Raw genomic sequence first — 22,137 nt, 5'->3', positions numbered from 1 at the left:
CCTGTAATTGGGACATCGTTTGGGTTTCTACCTGCATCTGTGCTCCTCAGATTGCACTTCTTTGATTCCAAATAAACACTTTGCCACTTAAACTGGTTTCTGTTTTTGAGTTTGACAAAAATGAGATGTGACTTTACTCCCACAGGCATGGCTATAACCAAAGAGACAAATAATAACAAGTGGTGGCAAGGATATGGAGAAATTGGAACCGTCATGCATTGCTGTTGGAAATGTGAAATGGTGTCTCCACTTTGGAGAACAGTATGCCATATCCTTATGGGTCAAACCTAGGCTTACCATATGACCCAGCAATTCCACATCTAGGTATATATGTAAGAGAAAAGAAAACATCCACAGAATCCTTTTACATGAATGTTAATAAACAACATTATTCATAATAGCCAAAAATTGAAAAATGACAAATGCCAATCAAGTGATGCATGAATAAACAGAAGTGGTACATCCATACTATGGAATGTTATTTGGCAATAAAAAGTAATGAACCCTGATACATGCCACAGCGTGAATAAATCTTTAAAACATATGCTAAGTGAAAGAGGTCACTCACAAAAGACCACATACTGCATTTACAGGAAATTCTTAGAATAGGCGAATCTATACACACAGAATCTAGACTAATGCTTGACTAGGGTTTGAGACAGACAAATATTAGGGAGTTCCATCTAAAAGTAAAGAGTTATTTTTGGGATGAAAAAATAGTCCTAAATTGATCATCATGGTGGTTGCACAATTTTGTAAACATACTATGAAATATGCACTTTAAATTTTGCTGTTGTATGTTGTGTGAAATACATATCAACAAAGTTTTTGTTTAAAAAATCTCTTTAAATATCATATCCAAGAAATTCTGATTCACTGTATCATAGCCTTATCTTTACTTCTCGAATCAAGGAGACTGCAGGCACAGTTGCTTCTCAATTGCCACTGTGCTTGATACTCTTCTAAAATACATTACATAACAGGTAACTTGCACATGGAAGATCATTGACTACTAGCTGAATAAAAATGACATCAAACACTTTTATATAAGCTAGAGGTCACCTACCTTTTGCTTTTTCCACTTACCATAAAAATACTCTTACTGTTCATATAATGTATTTACTTTGAAGTGTAGGACTTATGTTTCTGATTGATTTCTCCTTGGATATGTACATGGGCAATGGCAAAACGGAACAGCAATTTGAAAAAAAGCATTGCATTTTGAAATGGATTTCAGTTCTGCTGCTACAGCTGGTTGTTACTTTAGCTCTAGGAGTCATAGAAAGGTGCTGGTATGGCCCACAGAATATAGCCGTTGGATCAATATGAAGACAATCCTGGATGAACTTGTCCAGAGAGGTCATGAAGTGAGTGTTCTGACATCTACAGCTTCCATTCTCATTGATACCAACAAACCATCTGCTATTAAATTTGAGATTTATCCTACATCTTTAACAAAACCTGATTTTGAGGTGTTTTTCAGAAAAATGATTGAAAAATGGACATATGATCTGCCAAAAGAAACATTTTGGACATATTTTTAACTAATGCAAGAACTTTTCTGGGATATTCTGATTGTATTAAAAAGCTCTGTAAAGATATGGTTTTGAACAAGAAACTTAAAACTACAAGAATCAAGTTTTGATGTCATTCTCGCAGATGGCATTGGACCATGTGGAGAGCTGCTGGCTGAGCTACTGAAAATACCTTTAGTGTACAGTCTCCACTTCATTCCAGGCCATAAAATGGAAAAGTATAGTGGACGACTTCCATTCCCTCCGTCCTATGTACCTGTGGTTATGTCAGAATTATGTGATCAAATGACATTCCTGGAGAAGGTAAAAAATAAGATATATGTGCTTTATTTTGACTTTTAGTTCCAAACATTCAATGAGAAGAGTGGGGTCAGTTCTACATAGGAGTACTAGGTAAGTCACGTTTTTAGTAGCTTGAAGACGTAGTTTTCCTATGGCCTTGGAAGGTGGGTTTGTAAGTGTCCTTTATAAGTGGAATGATGAAATGAAAATATAATGATATGTCACTCTCACAAATAGCACAGAAATGCTTAAATTATTTGGTCACTTAGAACTCTATGGTCTAATTACTAGTACAGAACAATCCTGGAAGTCAAAATCCACAAATTAAAGCAATGAAGAATTCTTTAAGCAATCATATATCCGTTCTTGTTTGTTTGTTTGTAATAGGCTTTATCTCATAGAAAAGTTTTAGGTCCACAGGAACACTAAGTAGAGATTTGCCATATGTGCCCTGCTCCCTCACATGCATTGCTTCCTCTATTCTTAACATCTACCACCAGAGAAGTATATTTGTTACAAATGATGGAACTACGTTGACATATCATTATCGTTCAAAGTCCACAGTTCATATTAGGGTTCACTTTTGGTGTGCTACATTCTCTGAGCTTGGACAATTTTATAATGTCCTTTATCCACCATTATATTATCATACAGAGTGGTTTCCCTGCCTTAAAAATTCTCTGTCCTCTGTTTATTCATCTCACACATAAAATACACTATATATATATTTTTAGTAAAAGGCATTAGAAATTTATCTATATACCTTAATCATAGCAGGATTGTAGATCTAGTAATTACATGTGTCTAGCACAGCTGTCTATGGAGCATTGAGGAAATTATTTGTTTTTGTATACTTTAAATTCATTTAAAAATTAAAATACTTTGCCATATTACCTGAAGGATGTCTTCACAATTGAGAGATACAGTGGCTCTATCTCAGACACATGAATCTATAATTTGGGTTCTTAATGATTACACGTTCCTTCACTAAGTACTTGGAAATCATCTATTTTTAAGGCTTAAAATCTTATTGAAGGATAGACATATACATTATTAGTCTATATTTTTGAAAACTGTGTCCATCTGTGGAAGAAAAAATGATACAAAAATCAAGGATGACCACATGTATTTCCATACTTTATGACAATTTTCCAGTTGCTTTTGGCAAATACATTTATTTAACAGGCAAATATTATTAGGTTCATAACACGAACAAAATTCCTGAGCAGCCATACTCAGAAAATCTAGTATCAGCTGAACATTTTGCTAAACTCTGGAAACTAAACTGAGTACTCTAGGGTAAGGTGTTTCCATGAGTATGGTAGGGTTAACTGATTGAACAGTTGAAATCGTTGTTTACATTTGCATTTGTTATTCTTGCAGCTTTAGGAAGTAAACAAATGCATGTTTATCTCTTCAGTGGCTTAGGTTTAATAATTGTTTATGATTCTGAATATCCTGCGGTGGCATTAGGGCTAAAAATTCTATTACATTTTTGGCTATATATATGAACATTTATTAAAAACATGTATATATATATGTATACACACACACCAATATATATATATACAAATTTGCATTTTGACACCACAGACATATTATTTTTTTATTAATTTATTTTTAATTTTTTGTTTATTGCAGTAACATTGGTTTATAACATTGTATAAATTTCAGGTGTACATCATTACACTTCTATTTCTGCATAGATTACATCATGTTCACCACCCAAATACTAATTACAACCTATCACCACACACATGTGCCGAATTATCCCTTTCACCCTCCTCCCTCCCCCCTTCCCCTCTGGTAACCACCAATCCAATCTCTGTCTCTATGTGTTTGTTTATTGTTGTTGTTATCTACTACTTAATGAAGGAAATCATACGGTATTTGACCTTCTCCCTCTGACTTATTTCACTTTGCATAATACCCTCAATGTCCTTCCATGTTGTCACAAATGGCTGGATTTCATCGTTTCTTATGGCTGAGTAGTATTCCATTGTGTATATACACCACATCTTTATCCATTCGTCCCTTGATGGGCACTTGGGTTACTTCCGAGTCTTGGCTATTGTGAATAACGCTGCAATGAACACAGGGATGCATGTATCTTTACGCATTGGTGTTTTCAAGTTCTTTGGATAAATACCCAGCAGTGGAATAGCTGGATCATATGGTAGTTCTATCCTTGATTTTTTGAGGAATCTCCATACTGTTTTCCATAGTGGCTGCACCAGTTTACACTCCCACCAGCAGTGTATGAGAGTTCCCTTCTCTCCATATCCTCTCCAACACATGTTGTTTCCTGTCTTGTTAATTACAGCCATTCTGAGGGGCGTGAAGTGATAACTCATTGTAGTTTTGATTTGCATTTCCCTGATAGTTAATGATTTTGAACATCTTTTCCTGTGTCTATTGGTCTTTTGCCCATTTTTTAATTGGGTTGTTAGTTTTTTTGTTGTTGAGATGCATGAGTTCTTTATATATTTTGGAGATTAACCCCTTATCAGATGTATGGTTTGCAAATATCTTCTCCCAATTGTTAGGTTGTCTTTTTGTTTTGTTGATGTTTCCTTTGCTGTGCGGAAGCTTTTTAGTTTGATGTAGTCCCATTGGTTTATTTTTTCTATTGTTTCTCTTGCCCGGATAGACATGGTGCTTGAAAATATGTTGCTAAGACCGATGTCAAAGAGCGTACTGCCTATGTTTTCTTCTAGAAGTTTCATAGTTTCAGGTCTTACATTCAAGTCTTTAATCCATTTGGAGTTAATTTTTGTGTGTGATGTAAGGTAAGGGTCTACTTTCATTTTTTTTGCATGTGGCTATCCAGTTTTGCCAACACCATTTGTTGAAGAGACTTTGTTTTCTCCATTGTATGTTCTTGACTCCTTTGTCAAAGATTAGCTGTCCACAGATGTATGGGTTTATTTCTGGGCTTTCGATTCTATTCCATTGATATGTGTGTCTGTTTTTGTGCGAGTACCATGCTGTTTTGGTTACTATAGCTCTGTAGTATATTTTGAAATCAGGGAGTGTGATACCTCCAGCTTTGTTCTTTTTTCTCAGGATTCCTTTAGCTATTCGGGGTCTTTTGTTGTTCCATATAAATTTTAGGATTCTTTGTTCTATTTCTGTGAAAAATGTTGTTGGAACTTTGATAGGGATTGCATTGAATCTATAGATGGCTTTAGGAAGTATGGACATCTTAACTATGCTAATTCTTCCAATCCAAGAGCATGGAATATCTTTCCATTTCTTTGCATCTTCTTCAATTTCTTTCAGCAATGTTTTATAGTTTTCGGTGTACAGATCTTTCACCTCTTTGGTTAAGTTTATTCCTAGGTATTTTATTCTTTTTGTTGCAGTTGTAAATGGGATTGTATTCTTAATTTCTCTTTCTGCTACTTCGTTGTTAGTGTATAGAAATGCAACTGATTTTTGTATGTTGATTTTGTATTCTGCAACTTTACCATATTCGTTTATTAATTCTAAAAGTTTTCTGGTGGATTGTTTAGGGTTTTCTACATATAAAATCATGTCATCTGCAAATAGTGAGAGTTTCACTTCTTCCTTTCCAATTTGGATCCCTTTTATTTCTTTTTCTTGCCTCATTACTCTGGCTAGGACTTCCAGTACTATGTTAAATAGGAGTGGTGAGAATGGGCATCCTTGTCTGGTTCCTGTTCTTAGAGGGATAGCTTTCAGTTTTTCACCATTGAGGATGATATTAGCTGTGGGTTTCTCATATATGGCCTTTATTATGTTGAGGTACTTTCCTTCTATACCCATTTTATTCAGAGTTTTTATCATAAATGGATGCAATACCTTGTCAAATGCTTTCTCTGCATCTACTGAGATGATCATGTGATTTTTATTCTTCATTTTAGTAATGTGGTGTATTACATTGATTGATTTGCGAATGTTGAACCATCCCTGCATACCTGGAATAAATCCCACTTGATCATGGTGTATAATCTTTTTAGCGTATTGTTGTATGCTATTTGCTAGTATTATGTTGAGGATTTTTGCATCGATGTTCATCAGTGATATTGGCCTGTAATTTTCTTTTTTTGTGTTGTCCTTGTCTGGTTTTGGTATCAGGGTAATGTCGGCTTCGTAGAATGAGTTAGGGAGCTTCCCCCCCTCCTCAATTTTTTGGAAGAGTTTGAGAAGGATAGGTATTAAGTCTTCTTTGAATGTTTGGTAGAATTCCCCAGGGAAGCCATCTGGTCCTGGACTTTTATTTTTGGGGAGGTTTTTGATTACTGTTTCAATCTCCTTACTGGTGATTAGTGTATTCAAATTCTCTACTTCTTCTCGATGCAGTTTTGGAAAGTTGTGTGATTCTAAGAATTTATCCATTTCTTCCAGATCGTCGAATTTGTTGGCATATAGCTTTTCATAGTAGTCTCTTAGAATCTTTTGTATTTCTGAGGTGTCTGTTATAATTTCTCCTCTTTCATTTCTGATTTTACTTCTTTGTGCCTTCTCTCTTTTTTTCTTGGTAAGTCTAGCTAAAAGTTTGTCAATTTTGTTTATGTTTTCAAAGAACCAGCTCTTGGTTTTATTAATTTTTTCTATTGTTTTTTTTAGTCTCTATTTCATTTATTTCTGCTCTGATTTTTATTATTTCCCTTATTTGGATACTGATTTTGGGCTTTGTTTGTTCTTCTTTTTCCAGTTCCTTTAGGTGACACCACAGATATTTTAAACATCTTTGACTACATCATTCCAGTCTTTTCAGAAAATTACCTGGTATATTGACATTAAAATATTCTAATTTCCTCTACCTTTACTTTCTTTTTTCCCTTCAGGGAGACCCACTACACTATCTGAGTTAATGAGGAAAACTGAAATGTGGCTCATTCAAACCTACTGGGATTTTGAATTTCCTTACCAATTCTTGCCACATTTGGAACTTGGAGAAATCCACTGCAAACTTGCAAACTCTGCCTCAGGTAACCTATTGCTGTTTGTTTTGCTTGGTTTACTTTGCATTTTCAATAGAAAGGTATCTGTGTTCTTTATTTAGGATATTTGATCACATTGAGAGAGATATATGAGAAGCTGGGTAAATTGACCTGCCAAGTAGAAATTTAAATATTTCAACACCATTGCAATTGTCTGAATTTCATTATAATTACAGAATAAAATATTATACCTGGAAGACTTTGGGTATAAAGCCAGTTAGATTAAGGCCTCATTACTCAACACATAGGGAAGTATCAGTCATTCAGTCAAAGAATATTCTTAGCATAGTGCAGGGATAGTACTGGATATGCAGAGAAATAGTGTGGAAACAATTTCCACCCATACACACCTAGCATTCAACTTGGAAAGATATAATATAAACAAGAAATAAAAATTGCATGAAAAGCATTATAATAAGGAAAGACCACGATGCTAGAGAACATCCTGCAGGATCTCAGAGTCATTGATAATTAAGTGAGACCTGAAGGATGTGCAGTGACAGGAGGAAGGGTTGGAGAGAGAGGAAGATGCAAAAAGTAAAGCAGGGAGAGTAATAATGACATTTCTCGAGAAGTCTAGGTATAGTCTAGTGGGAAGGGGCTGAGTAAAGAGATGGATAATGCTGAAGAAGTTAGAAACAAATAATTATAAGGATGTTGAAGCATCTAGTAAAGGCATTAGGAAGCCAATCAAAGGAGAAAAGGGAGAGATATGATCAGATTCCTTTTTTTAAAAAACACTCAAGTGCAGTCACTGAATTAGACTGCAGAGGGGAAAGAGGAGAAAGGGGGACCTTTTAGGAGGTTGTTGCAAGAGTTCAGGCAACAGAAGATGGAAAACTAGACATTAAAGATATGACTATGCCTACTCTTATAGTGATAATATCAACTCCCTATTTCTATTCAGTGGAAAAAAAGTACTTAGTACATACAAAATGCTTAAAATGTCTTTGGCACATAGTGATACAGAGGTAATATTAAGTATTGTCATTATTGTTATTTTTGCTACTATTATGAATATTACTAATAACTACTGTCAGCTTATTTTGATATGATTTCTCATTTAATAAGAACTGTTTTCCAAAAGATCAAGATTGGATTTTCTAGCAAAGTCATAGAGAAACATATCCTGTCCAATACTTAAAAGTAAATGTATAATTTGGCAATCACATGGGCAAATTGAAAGCCTAAAATGTTTTTTGAGAGTAGAAGCTCTTCATCAGTATTGTAGCATTAAGGGAAGACCATTCCTCAACAATAAGAATGTGTACCCAAACACAACTGGCAGCCAAACCCAACGTTTACTTGCCTTCACCACAGCATTTAAACAATGCTTCATTTGAGATCCAGGGTTTAACATCTAAAGCATAAAAGGAATTTGCTTATTAGAGCAAGTGTGTTCTGCCATACACCAAGACTGTACAAAATCTCAGTAAAGATTTCTTGGGGAACATGGTTCTCAACCTCACAGCTGTCTGTCAAAATGAGGAAAGAGGAAATGTACACTGCAAATATATTATGGACCATAAATTCTGCATATTTAATAAATACTTAATAAGTTCTACCACTTGGATCTGAAAACTACCCATAGTATAAAATTACAAAAATAATTCTGTTAGTATGTAGGATGATATATCTTATGAGAGAAAGGAGGAATCTGTATGTTTTAAGTTGATATGTACCATTAACACATAAATAGAAAGCAAGCATCCTTTAATGAGCTATTAAATGATCTATTAGAGATCCTTTTCATCGGCCATTTGATTGGCAGCAACATGATGTTGAGATCTTATTCAAGGGTTATTGCAATATCTCTTTCAATTGCAAATTATTTAGGCTCATATGAAAACTTTCCTAACGGTAAAGCCTGAGGTAAGTTAAGTGAAAGTTCTAGTTGATCCAAACCTATTTTTGAAAGATGTTCCCCTTTATAGCAAGGGAAAGTGGTAATATCAGTAGGAGTGAAAAAAGAGAAGGAGAAGAAGATGGACACGGAGTAGGACAAATAGCAGTACAATCATGATAATTAGTAATGGCAGTTGTTGTTATTAAGTTGTAGAAACAAGACTTGAATCCATGTCAATGATTGTGAAGACTGTTCTTACTCTCTATCATATAAAGTAAATTGTTTGCCAAACAACTTGCTTTCCATTAACTATTAGAATCGAAGATAATTTCTGTACTTTCCTTTTAAAAAATAAGACATTTGACAGATTGCATCAAAATTCTGAAAAATGCTTATAGACTTTGACTTCATAATACACACATTTGAAACTATACAGAGACAAATAATCAAGATGAGCGGAAAACCATAACAATTCACACCAAGGATGTACCTGGATGGAGAGTAGAGGTGAATCTTAATTCCTTTTTGACTCTTCTTCATACTTTTCCAAAAATTCTTTCAATGTGTTATTTTTTAAGGATGTACTGAATGGACATGACCAGTCCAACTCAGTGATTAGCCTAACAGAGAGGTTGTATTACTATAGTTCTATAGGAAACCATCCTCCACAGCATGGTTGAAGAAGGCTATTGGCAGAGAGCTAATGAGACAAAACATTGAACAGGTAACTATAAATGTTGCTACAGATTACTGGGCCCCTACAGATTACCAGGATGCACAATGTTAGTCATAGGGATGTACAGTGACCTTCATTTGAAAGTAATGTCATCAGTGGAATTATATATATATATTTTTTTTTTTTAATTTTTTGTTTATTGCAGTAACATTGGTTTATAACATTGTAAAAATTTCAGGTGTACATCATTGTACCTCTATTTCTGCATAGATTACATCATGTTCACCACCAAAATACTAATTACAACCCATCACCACACACATGTACCCAATTATCCCTTTCACCCTCCTCCCTCCCCCCTTCCCCTCTGGTAACCACCAATCCAATCTCTGTCCCTATGTGTTTGTTTATTGTTGTTATTATCTACTACTTACTGAAGGAAATCATACGGTATTTGACCTTCTCCCTCTGACTTATTTCACTTTGCATCATGCCCTCAATGTCCATCCATGTTGTCACAAATGGCTGGATTTCATCGTTTCTTATGGCTGAGTAGTATTCCATTGTGTATATATACCACAGCTTTTTTATCCATTCGTCCCTTGATGGGCACTTAGGTTGCTTCCAAGTCTTGGCTATTGTGAATAAGGCTGCAATGAACACAGGGGTGCATGTACCTTTGCAAATTGGTGTTTTCAAGTTCTTTGGATAAATACCCAACAGTGGAATAGCTGGATCATATGAAAGTAATGTCATCAGTGGAATTATATTTTTGAAGAATTCTCTGGACAAGGTAGAGTCACCAGGGTAAAATTTGGAAATTTGTTCCTCCTTTTTTATTCTGTAAAAAACAGCTTTGAAAAGAAGCTTTACAACAATGATTAGGATGAGAAAGTATACTGTTTATATTGGAAGGATTAAGTCTTTATTTTCCAAAGAGAAAAGAACAAATAAATGAATTTAGAACAAATGACTTTAAAATAGAAAGATCAAGAAAAAAATCAATATGCAGTTTTGACAACATATCCAGGAAAACTTGGCTCCTCTAAGTTTGTTTTTTGTTGTTGTTGTTTTAGTTTTTGTTTTTGGTGAGAGAGTACATTGCGCAATGAGGAATTATTTTACTAAAGAAAACCATAAATTTTTTTAAATTTGCAAGGACCTGGGACTCCAAGTCAGAATAATTCTGAAATAATTCCAGGCAAATACGGATTCACCAGGAACATTATATAGTTTGACCTGAGCTCCTCAAGAGGGTGACCAGATCTCTGCTGTAGAAAGTCCTGCTGTACCTCTCTCACAATGGGCCAGGTGCTCCCTGGGGGACTCAGTGAGGTGACGATGAGGGCCCCTCACAGCCAGTTACACATAGCACATTCTACTGGGATATCAATTTTATATGAATTCAGGGCAAAAAGTGTCATACATAAATAAGCCAGAAATATGGTCACTCAAATAAGTAACTAGGCAAGTATATTTATGGATTATAAAGAAAAATCTTAGGGCTATTTCATGGAAATTCCAAATAGTATTACCAGACTCATGAATGACAGTGACCGTTAACCTCCAGCCTTTAAAGAGTGATTTAAGGAGAGAGCTTGGGAACTTCTAACAAAGGTTAAAGTGATTTATAAATTATTATAAAACTGAGAGAAAAAGAAAAATAAAGTCACCCCAATCATAACAAACTTGATCTTTGTGCTCATAGTCAGAGAAAGAAATAATAATGGCTAAACAAAAATAATTCTCCAGAAATCCTGTCTGGAACAAATACAAATGTTTTCTAGAACTATAACAGTAAAGAATTAAAGGATAGTTAAGATCCTGCTGTGTAGCCTCCTTCCAAGAATCTGTATTAGTGTAGGCCCACTTCATTTTTTTTGATCACTTCATTGCATATTGCAGATATTGCATTTTTCTAAATTGAAGTGAGATTGATTTATAACATTATAGAAATTTCAGGCGTGCGTCATTATACTTTGACTTCTGTATAGATTGCATTGTGTTCACCACCAAGGTCTAGTTGTCATCCATCACTCTACACATGTGCCCCTTTACCCCTTTTGCCTTCCCCCAACCATTACCCTTCTAATAACCGCCAAATCTGTACTCTGTATCTGTGTGTTTGTTTGTTCATTTATCTTCCATATATGAGTGAAATTGTATAACATTTGGCTTTCTCTGTCTGACTCATTTCATTTGAAGCTAGAAACTATTAAGCTTAGTGAGTAAGGCATATTGAAACCCCAGATAAGTTGCAAGATATGCCTCTTGCACAAAGAGGTAACCAAGTTGTAAATGCAAAGGAAAAGTTCTTGAAGGAAATTAAAAATGCTACTCCAGTGAACACACGAATGTTAACAAAGCATAACAGACTTATTGCTGTTATGAAAAAGTTTTAGTGGTCTCGATAGAAAATCAAACCAGCCACAACATTCCCTTAAGCCAAAACCTAATCCAGAGCAAGGCCCTGACTCTCCTCAATTCTATGAAGCCTGAGAGAGGTGAGAAAGCTACAGAAGAAAAAAACTGAAGCTAGCAGATGTTGGTTCATAAGGTTTAAAGAAAGAAGTCATCTCTATAACATACAAGTCCAAGGTGAAGCAGCAAGTGCTAATGTGGATCTTGTAGCAAGTTATTCAGAAGACCTAGCTAAGATAATTAACAAAGTGGCTACATCAAACAACAAATTTTCCATGTAGATGAAATATCAGTATTTTGGAAAAAGATGCCATCTAGAACTTTCATAACTAGAGAGGAGAAATTAATGCCTGGCCTTGAAAAGATAGGCTGACTCTCTTGTTAGGAGCTAATGTAGCTGGTGACTTTAAGTTGAAGTCAATGCTCATTTACCATTTTGAAAATCCCAGGGCCCTTAAGAATTATGCTAAAGCTACCCTGCCTGTGCCTTATAGATGGAACAACAAAGCCTGGGTAACAATAAATCTGTTTACAACATGGTTTACTGAATATTTTAAGCCCACTATTGAGTTCTACTGCTCAGAAAAAAAGATTCTTTTCAAAATATTGCTGCTTATTGACAATGTACCTGATCACTCAAAACCTGTGATGGAGATGTACAACAAGATTAATGTTTTTTTCATGCCTGCTAACACAACATCCATTCGACAGCCCCTGGAACACAGAGTTATTTAGAGGTTCAAGTCTTACTATTTCAGAAATACATTTCCTAAGGCTATAGCTGCCATAGATAGTGATTCCTCTAGGAGATCTGGGCAAAGTAAATTGAAAACCATCTGGAAAGGATTCACCATTCTAGCTGCTGTTAAGAACATTTATGATTCATGGGAAAAGCTCAAAACATCAACATTAACGGGAGTTTGGAAGAAGTTGATTCCAACCTTCCTGGATCACTCTGGGGGATTCAATAGTTCACTGGAGGAAGTAACTACAGATGTGGTGGAAATAGTAAAAGAACTAGAATTAGAAGTGTAGGCTGAAGACATGGCTGTATTGCTGCAATTTTATGGTAAAACTATAATGGATCAGACATTGCTTCTTACGGATGAGCAAAGAAAATGGTTTCTTGAGATGGAATCTACTCCTGACGAAGATGCTGTGAAGATTGCTGAAATGACAAAAAAGGATTTAGGGTATTACAAAAACTTAGTTGATAAATCAGTGGCAGGGTTTGAGGATGAACTCTAATTTTGAAATAAGTTCTACTGTGGGTAAAATGCTATCAAACAGAGAAATGCTACAGAGGAATCATTCATGAAAGGAAGCCTCAATCAATGCAGCAATCCTCACTGTTGTCTTAGTTTAAGAAATTCCCACAGGCACCCCAACCTTCATCAACCATCACCCTGATCAGTCAGGGGAATCAACATTGAGTAGAGACCCTCCACCAGCAAAAATATTATGAATTCCTGAAGTCTCAGTGGATGGTTAGCATTATTTAGCAATAAAGTACTTTTTAATTAAGGTATGTGCATTGTTTTCTAGATATAATGCTATTGTACACTTAATAGGCTACAGTATAGTGTAAACATAACTTTTATATGCACTCGGAAACTAAAAAAAATTGTGTGACTCCCTTTATTTCAATATTCACTTTATTGCAGTGGTCTGTAACTGAGCCTGCAAGATCTCCAAGGTTGCATTAATTAATGACATTATAAATAGCCTGGAGATAATATTGTCTAAGAGCATATCTTCCTTAATTTCTTTTCTATTTCATTTCTTGCTTGTACACACAATCACACACACACACAGACATACTCAAGTATGAATAATAAAGGACATTGTTCTCATATCAATTGTATACTGGCCAAGGAAATGAGGGATTACATCTGTTATAAAGAGCACTAATGTAAAAGAAATGGAGGTTCCTCACAAAATTAAAAATGAATTACCATTTGGTCCAGCAATTGCACTTTTGGGTACATATTCAAAAGAACTGATATTAGCATCCAGATGATATATTTGCACACCCGTCTTCATAATAGCACCATTCACAAGAGCCAAAACATGAAAGCCAACCAAGTGTCCATCGATGAAAGAATAAAAAACAAAATGTGGTATTTACACGCAATGGAACGTTAGCCTTAGAATTGAAGGAAATTCTAACACTTGCTACCATATGGCTGAACATTAAGAACGTTATGCTAAGTGAAATGGGCCACTCACAAAAAGACAAATACTGCATGATTCCAGTCATATGAGGTATTTAGACTAGTCGAATTCATAGAAACAGAAAGTATAATGATGGTTGGCAGGACTGGTGAAGGGGGAAAGGGGGAATTATTGTTTAATGGATATGGTCCCAGTTTTCCAAAATGAAAAAGTTCTGGAGATTGATTACACAACAAAGTGAATAAAATTAACACTAGTGAACTGTACAGTTGGGATTGGTTAAGGTGGTAAATTTTATGTTATCTGTATTTGACCACAAATAAAAATAAGAAACAGGCACTGCTCTAATAATTCCTGATAATACAAAATTTTCTCTCTTTAGTTGTTTGTAGTAATCCTATCAATATTGTTTGCTGTGCTGTTGTGCTTTTCTGATGGAGCAAATACTTTCTCCACAGGAAATGGAAGAGTTTGCCCAGAGCTTTGGCGAAAATGGTATTGTGATGTTTACTCTGTAGTCAATGTTCAGAACATGACAGAAGAAAGGGCCAACGTGATTGCATCAGCCATTGTACAGATTCGTAAGATATAGTAACTTATAGTGGACAACTGTTTAATGTCTGTTAAATTTCAGAAAGAGTCTGATTACTGAAATTTTCTGCATGAAAGATTGCTACATTGTATTATGATAGATACAATTTACCTCAAATATTAGTTTAAAAACCAAAATATACATGGCAGGTGCTAAAGTAGTATAGATGGTGTCTTTCACTGACAATAACTTTGGCATTAACATTGTGATCAAAAAGAAATATATTTAAGAGGTGTAGTGTGAAGTATTGGTATTATAATGATATCGTGGGCAGGTACAGACATCACCAAATTCTGCCCTGTCCTTTGCCCTCTCTCCTTGCAGGATTCCTGAGGGCACTCTACACACTACAGATTTACCCAGAAAGTGGTCAAATTTTAACAGTAACATTCAGCAGGGATTGAAAACAGTCTGAAAGTCATCCTGAAGTTTAGGCTTGCTAGGTAATCCAGGCCTCTTTTACTTCCCTTCAATTTTGGAATAGGCCTAGTCAATGTGCTTTTCAGGGTGCTATTTGGAAAAAACGATGGCCAGGGCACACCAAATTGCATCCAGTTACTTATCCAGCCACAGTGATTTAGAGAAAGCCTGAAAAAGAAGGAGAAAAAACTGCCCTTCGACCTCGGCCCTGCTATGGTCTGAAGCAGGGAAACGTAAGACAAAGAGTAGAGGTGGGTCTAGCCCTTAAGGTGACCCTGTGCTTTATAAAATGTGGTCCTGAATGGACTCTGCTCTAACCCATCAGATAATAACAGCTCTGGATTGAAGATGGAGAAGGAAATATAAAAAGGAGTCCACCATAAGCAAGCCCAGCATAAAAAGTTTTCAGATGCCCTTTTTCTGTACAATACAGTAGTAAATTATTTCTAATATGTAGAACATACTTAGAGTCTCTGGGTATTTGGGAACTACTTTGTAATTTCCTAACTGATATATATACCTTTCTCCTTATCATCTATGCTAGTTAACTGAGAATCTGAATTTACTGTAACACTCATATAGCAAATAGATGTTAACCACTTGTAAACTAAAATCTACCTTATGAGCATTGCTTGGGAATTTCAACATCTGTACCTAATTTTGTTTCCACACTTGTAAATGGCTTGGCTATAAGAAACCATATTAATCAATGCTGTCAATATTGGTAGTGCATACTTAGTCAGATGAATAAAATTTAGCATCATCATGATATTCAATCTTTTCCAATGGCGATATTATTATTTATGAAATGCCAATGGGCTCTTCTCTTCTGTATTTAAAGAATTTTCAAACGTAGCAATAGTGATAATACTGGATTCACGTAAAAAATTACCACTTGAAATTTTTCTTGGAAGTAATGACTAATAATTAGTAATCTAAAAGAAGCTAAGCATTCTTGTTAAGCAGAAATTATTATTATTATCAAATTGCTAAATATCAGAATGATTCAATTCTCACAAATAGCTGACGGTATTGGTTTTTAAATCAAAATATGTAAATGTAATAAAATAACTTATGAAATAAGAGGTTGTATCTCAACTGCTTCATGTATCACTGAAAAAGAAATAAAACAGGTTAATATTGACCTGGAAAATGAGAGCTAGTATAATAAATAGTTAAAACAAATTAAATATACAGATCATTAGTAATTTGCTACTGTTTTTTGCATTAGAATTATAATGACAACCTAAAAATTTTTAAGTGCTTAAATTACTCACTGATAATCCCATTGTCTAGCCTCTAAGTGCGAAAGAATATGATTGTATTTATACCTGATCAATATAAAAATAAGTACATGTAATATGAGTATTCTCATTACATCAGTGTTTCCCTGGTTATCATTATCTAACATCTCTTATTCTCATTTCCTCATCTGTCATATAGAAGGGGTTTAACTAGATGACTCAATCTACTTAGATTCTAACATGCTTTATCTTAGAAGTTTGACTCATGGAATATGGTATTGCCTTTACTCTAGTGGGTTATATGGAGATTTGAGGGTAAGAAATCAGATGCCTTAGGGCCAAATTCTCAGCTTTATAAGCAGATCCCCTTGAATGACCTTCTTGGTAAAACTCTGGAAAACAAACACTGAAATGAGAGGAACAGTTAACCACAGTGATAATAATTCACCAGGAAAGAAATTTATTGAAGATTTATTATTGAAAACATAAAAAATAAAACATAATTTTCTTATATTTATTTCCTAGACTTGGGGAAAAGGATAAGATATGACAGTCGGCATTTTATTATACACAGTCACACTCCTTATGGTCAGAATCAAAGTATCTTTAGTTCACGTGTAATTACCTCTCACAGAGCCTTTTTCGACACCTTTCTGGGTTGTCACTTCATCACCTAATTCTCCCTTTACACCAATTCTTTCCCCCACTGAGGGGGTACACCATATGCCACTGATAAATAACATCTCCTTTTTTACTACCAGTGATTCTCCAGTTTCTATAGGAAAAAAATCCACAATCTTTTTCATGAAGTAATAATATATTTCATGGTAAAATGTAGCCTCTCCTTCCACTGATTCCTAAGCCACCACCATGGTGCTTCCTGCTGCCTTGACACACTACTTATCAGACTCAGTGACTTTACTACTTCATTAGGAGAATATGTTCTCTCATGCCCTGCCCCCCCCCTTTTTTTGCACATACTCTTTTTTTTTTCTTTATTATCCCCTATTTCTTTTTTTTTTTTTTTAATTTTTTGTTTATTGCAGTAACATTGGTTTATGACATTGTAAAAATTTCAGGTGTACATCTTTTTTTATCCAAAATAATCTTTTATAATTCGTCCACCTGGCAACTTGTATTCATTTCTCATGTCAAAAGAAACACATCAATCTTCTCTGTAGCCTTCCCTAACCTCTCCAGCTGACTGAGGTACTTCTTCCTTTGAGACCTGAAATATATTTTAATTCAGTTTCGAGTGTATACTAACCTCTTATCCAAATACACTGCCTCTTGCAGTGCCTTATGTTAACCTACTGGCAGATTGTTATAAGACTAACAATTAAGAATTTGTTGAAATTCAACAAATCATAGGTCATCCAAAAACTAAGCCTTTACAACTCATGGTGGAACCAACATCAACTATGAGGTGATCTACCATGGGAGCCTTGTGGTGGGCATTCCTTTGTTTGTGGATCATCAGATAACATTGTTCACATGAAGGCCGAGGGAGCAGCTGTTAGATTAGACCTGAACACAATGTCAAGTACAGATTTGCTCAATGCGTTGAAGACAGTCATTAACGACCCTTCCTGAGTATCACAATTTTTTTTCAATGGATACTATTCACAGATATTTTCTCATGTTAACAGAGAATATGAGTTTCATCTCATTTTTAAGAAGCTAATTTTGAAATTATTAACAAGATTTAACCATTCTTAAAGCTACTTTTATTTTTAAACACATATTTATTACAAAGTACATTTTAACTCCGTTGATTTAATGAGTAAACAACTAGTGCAACAATTTTTACGCAAAAAAGGTAAAGTTCTAAATGAATTTGTAAAAAGCAGATATTTTAAAAAATATGTAGAACCCATAGAAGGAGAGAATGATGAACTAGAAGAAATATCGTAAAATACATCAATTCAGTTTCTAAATTTCTAAAACTACAATTATCTTTTTCTCAAAATTGATTTTATCTCTATTTTAATATATTTTATAATTAAATATAATTTATATACCATAAAATTAACCTGATTAAAGTATAAAATTGAAATATATGCAGTATATTTATAGACCTATAAAATCATCAACATAATATAAATTTAGGACATAGTCATCACTGTAAAAAGAAACTTGACATGCCTTAGACATCACTTTCCATTCCTCAGTGCCCTAGGAACTGTTAATCAATTGTCTGTCTCTATAGATTAGCCTTTCTGAACATTTCACATAAATGGAATCATATAACATATGGTCTTTTGTAACTGCCTTCTTTTACATAACATAATGTTTTTGACTTTCTTCCCTGTTGCAGCTTTCTATTGCTGAATAATATTCTATGATATGAATATAGCAGATACCGTTTATCCATTCATCATTTCATAGATATTTTGGTTGTTTCCATGTTTGGCTATTATGAATATTGCTATTATGTTTTTGTATGAACATAGGTTTTCATTTGTTTTGGATAGTTTCTTCAGGTGGATGCTGGGTCATATGGTAACTTGATGATGAACTGCCAAACAGATGTCCAAAGAGACTGCACCATTTTACACTCCCACCAGCACTGTATGTGGGTTCCAAGTCTCCAAATCATTGCAAATACTTGTTATCATCAGTCTTTGTAAAGTGGTCTCTTCTTGTGGTCTTGATTAGTATTTCCCATATAGCCAAAGATGTTGAGCATCTATCCTCATGCTTCTTGGACATTCATCTGTCTTATGTGGGGACATGTCTATTTCAATCCTTCGCCAATTTTTTAATTGGGTTGTCTTCTTATTATTGGATTGTAAGAATTTTTTATATAGTATAAATATAAATACTTTATCAGATATTTAATCAAAAATATTTTCTCCCATTCTGGGTGGTTGATTTCTCACTCTCTGAGTGATGACCTTTCAGGCAGAAAACTTTTTAATTTTGATAAAGTAAATCTTTAATAGTTAATTTTTTTAATATTCCAAAGGAAAATAATGTGGAATATGAAGTGCCTAGCATGTGAACGTTAATTCAGCATATCTTACTATTAACAGCATTATTATTATATTTGAAGGATATCACCTAAAAATATTTTAAAATGCACTAGCAAGAAGAAAACAGTAGTACAATCAAATTAAAAAACTACTTTTAAAGGAGGTAGGAAAGAAACGAAAAGGAAACAAAGCAAGTTGACAAATAGAAAAGAAAATACAGGATAAGGTAGTAGATGCAAAAGTAAGGATGTCCATTCTGACAGTAAGGCTAAACAGACTAAATTGTTTAAACACAAAGATAGCCAGATTAGATTCCAAAAACTATATGTATTATTTATAAAACATGCTTACGTAGAAGTGTACAAGAAGATTGTAAGTACAAAGGAAGAAAAAGATCTATTTCAACAGTATCCACAGAAAGATGCTGTACCTAATACTAATATCAGACACAGTAGACCAGAAGCACTACTAAAAATAAAGATAAATACTTTGTAATCACAAATAGGATAATCTTTCTAAACAACACAAATTATTAATTGGGACACCTACTGATAAAACCTCCAAATAAAGTACAACTAGACAAAAATAAAATATAAAAATCTACAGTCATTATAGAATATTTTTAAATAACTTTATCAAGAATATAGAAAAAGATGACAAAATAATGACTAGGTACAAAAAGATTTGAAGAGAACATTTTTAAAATGTAACCAATCTTATATAACAATGAGGAAAACGCATTTTTCAAGAGTATGTAGAATTATTAATGAAATTGATATGTGCTGTGGAACAAATCAAAATGCAGTAATTGAACATTTTCATATCATATGGAGTATATTGTCTGGTCAGACTAGAATTAAGTGAGAAATGATCAAAAACAAGATAACTAAAAAACCTCTAAATTTTGAAATTTAAGCAATACATTTCTAAATAATTGAGTCAACAAATAAATCATAATCATAAATGTAATTTCTTCACATCAAATCCACTTCTAGGTACATACACAACAGAAATGCACAAATATGTAAATCAAAAGACATATACGACAATGTTTATAACAGTAGTAGTAGTAATGGTTAATAAAATATTAACAATTCAAATGTCCCTCAATCATTAAATTAAGAGATATTCTGTGATATCATCATACAATAAAATACAATATAGAAAAGTAATTTACCAATAACTGCTACAGAAAAGACAAAAACAAACGAGTACATACTATGACTCCAATTAGTAAACAAGAAAAACTAAACTATGGTATTTAAAGTTAAGATAGTGGTTAATTCAGGAAAGGGAGCAATGAAAGGGTCCAGAAAAACAGGATGCTTCTAGGCAGCTTGTGGAATCCTACATCAATATCTGGGTAGTGGAGACATTGGTATGTACATTTCACAACAGTTTTCTAGCTAATTTTGAAATTTTTACCTGATTAGATAGGATACGTGCGTTTTCCTTATGTACCTCATACTTAAAGGAATATTTTACAAAATGTATTCTATTTAGAAATTCTAGGAATCAAATAATAAAAAATACCAAAAAAATCAAAGAAATGCAGGGAATGCCACAACAGCACGGCCAGGAAAAGCCTCTCTGAGACGTGACTATCTCTACTATCAGGAGGTGGAAGCAAGCCTCCGGGTGTTGAGGGAGGCATGCTCCAGGAGAGGGACAGAGGGGACTGAAAGTGCAAAGGTGTTGAGGCGAGAACTCTTTAGGCAACTTCCAGGATCAGCTAGAAGGCCAGTGTGCCTACAACAGAGTGTGCATAGGAAAAAGTGATAGAAGAGGTTACCAAGGATATGAACATGTAGGGTCCTTTAGGGCAAAGAATACACATGGAATTTATTCCAAATGGAATGAGAAACCAGATGGAAATATTTAGCAGGGGAGTGTCGTAACCTGATATCTGTTTCAGAAATGATACTGGCTACAGGAAGTAAAATAAAAAACAGAGAATGATAAGAAGAGTGAATGCACAGTGACTGGTGAGGACACAATTCCTCTTTCAATACTTCACGAGGATCATTCTTAAAAGTACATTTCCACCATCTCACTTAGAACTCTTACAATGGCTCATATCATTTCCTTTGCTAGACAAGATTAAACTATCCCTATTAACTTCCATCTTCACTTTTTAAAATATTTGTCATTCTGAAAATTCAACTTTAAAAGCCAAACCATTTTTGAAACCCAAATAAAAATGTGTACCATTACTTCTGCAATTCTACGACATTTGTTTTAAAACATATTATGACACTTTTCAAAAGCCTTTCATGGGAATGATTTGCATAGGTAAATTAACTTCCTTTCAGTGTTACTATCTTTATGTTTCTCCTTCAGATACTAAGAGAATGCTATGACATTATCAAGAATTCCCCGTGATCAGCCAATGAAGCCTGTAGATAGAGCAGTCTTCTGGATCGAGTTTTTCATGCACCACAAAGGAGAAAAACACCCGTGGCTGGCCTCCCATGACCTCACTCTTTGGATGTGATCGGGTTTCTGTTGGCCTGTAACAACTGCTATATTTGTCATCACAAAATGTCTGTTTTGTTGCCAGAAGTTTGCTAAAACAGGAAAGAAGGAAAAAGGGAATAGTTGTACCTGAGACCTGAAGCAGGAATGCCTCATAGATAAGACTCCTCCAGTTTATTCCAGGAAGAAAAAGGTATGATGTAAGGGTCTCTTCCTCTTGTGACAAAACAACCTTTCACAATATTGTTTCTCAGATCAAAATTTGTTATCAAGGAATTTACTTCCTGTTTAAGAGTTAGAAACATCATCCAAAGAGAAAAAAAACTTGTGGAAAAAATAAAATAAAATAAGACTATATGAGTGTACATTGAAATATATTATTCTAATTCAAAAGTTATACCAAAAAAAATTATTGAGTTTAACTGTGTTTCAGTATTGCACAAGGACACAATAATATTAACTAGTTTATTCACAGTATCAGTATTACTGTGCAAATACTCAGAATATTTTAACTTCATGTTGGTGC

At 34.3% G+C, this 22,137-nt stretch overlaps 1 pseudogene; it reads left to right on the top strand.

Annotated features, from left to right (window-relative positions):
- LOC101398562 (UDP-glucuronosyltransferase 2B31-like) overlaps nt 1-21,744 on the top strand; it is a 30,034-nt pseudogene extending 8,290 nt beyond the window's left edge.
- Nucleotides 21,745-22,137: the final 393 nt, after the last annotated feature.

The sequence above is a fragment of the Ceratotherium simum genome, chromosome 8 (assembly GCF_057802395.1).
Source record: "Ceratotherium simum simum isolate JZ-2026a chromosome 8, ASM5780239v1, whole genome shotgun sequence".
Lineage (NCBI taxonomy): Eukaryota > Metazoa > Chordata > Mammalia > Perissodactyla > Rhinocerotidae > Ceratotherium > Ceratotherium simum.
Note: the sequence above shows the minus strand (reverse complement) of the source record. Positions and strands in the feature narration are given on the sequence as shown.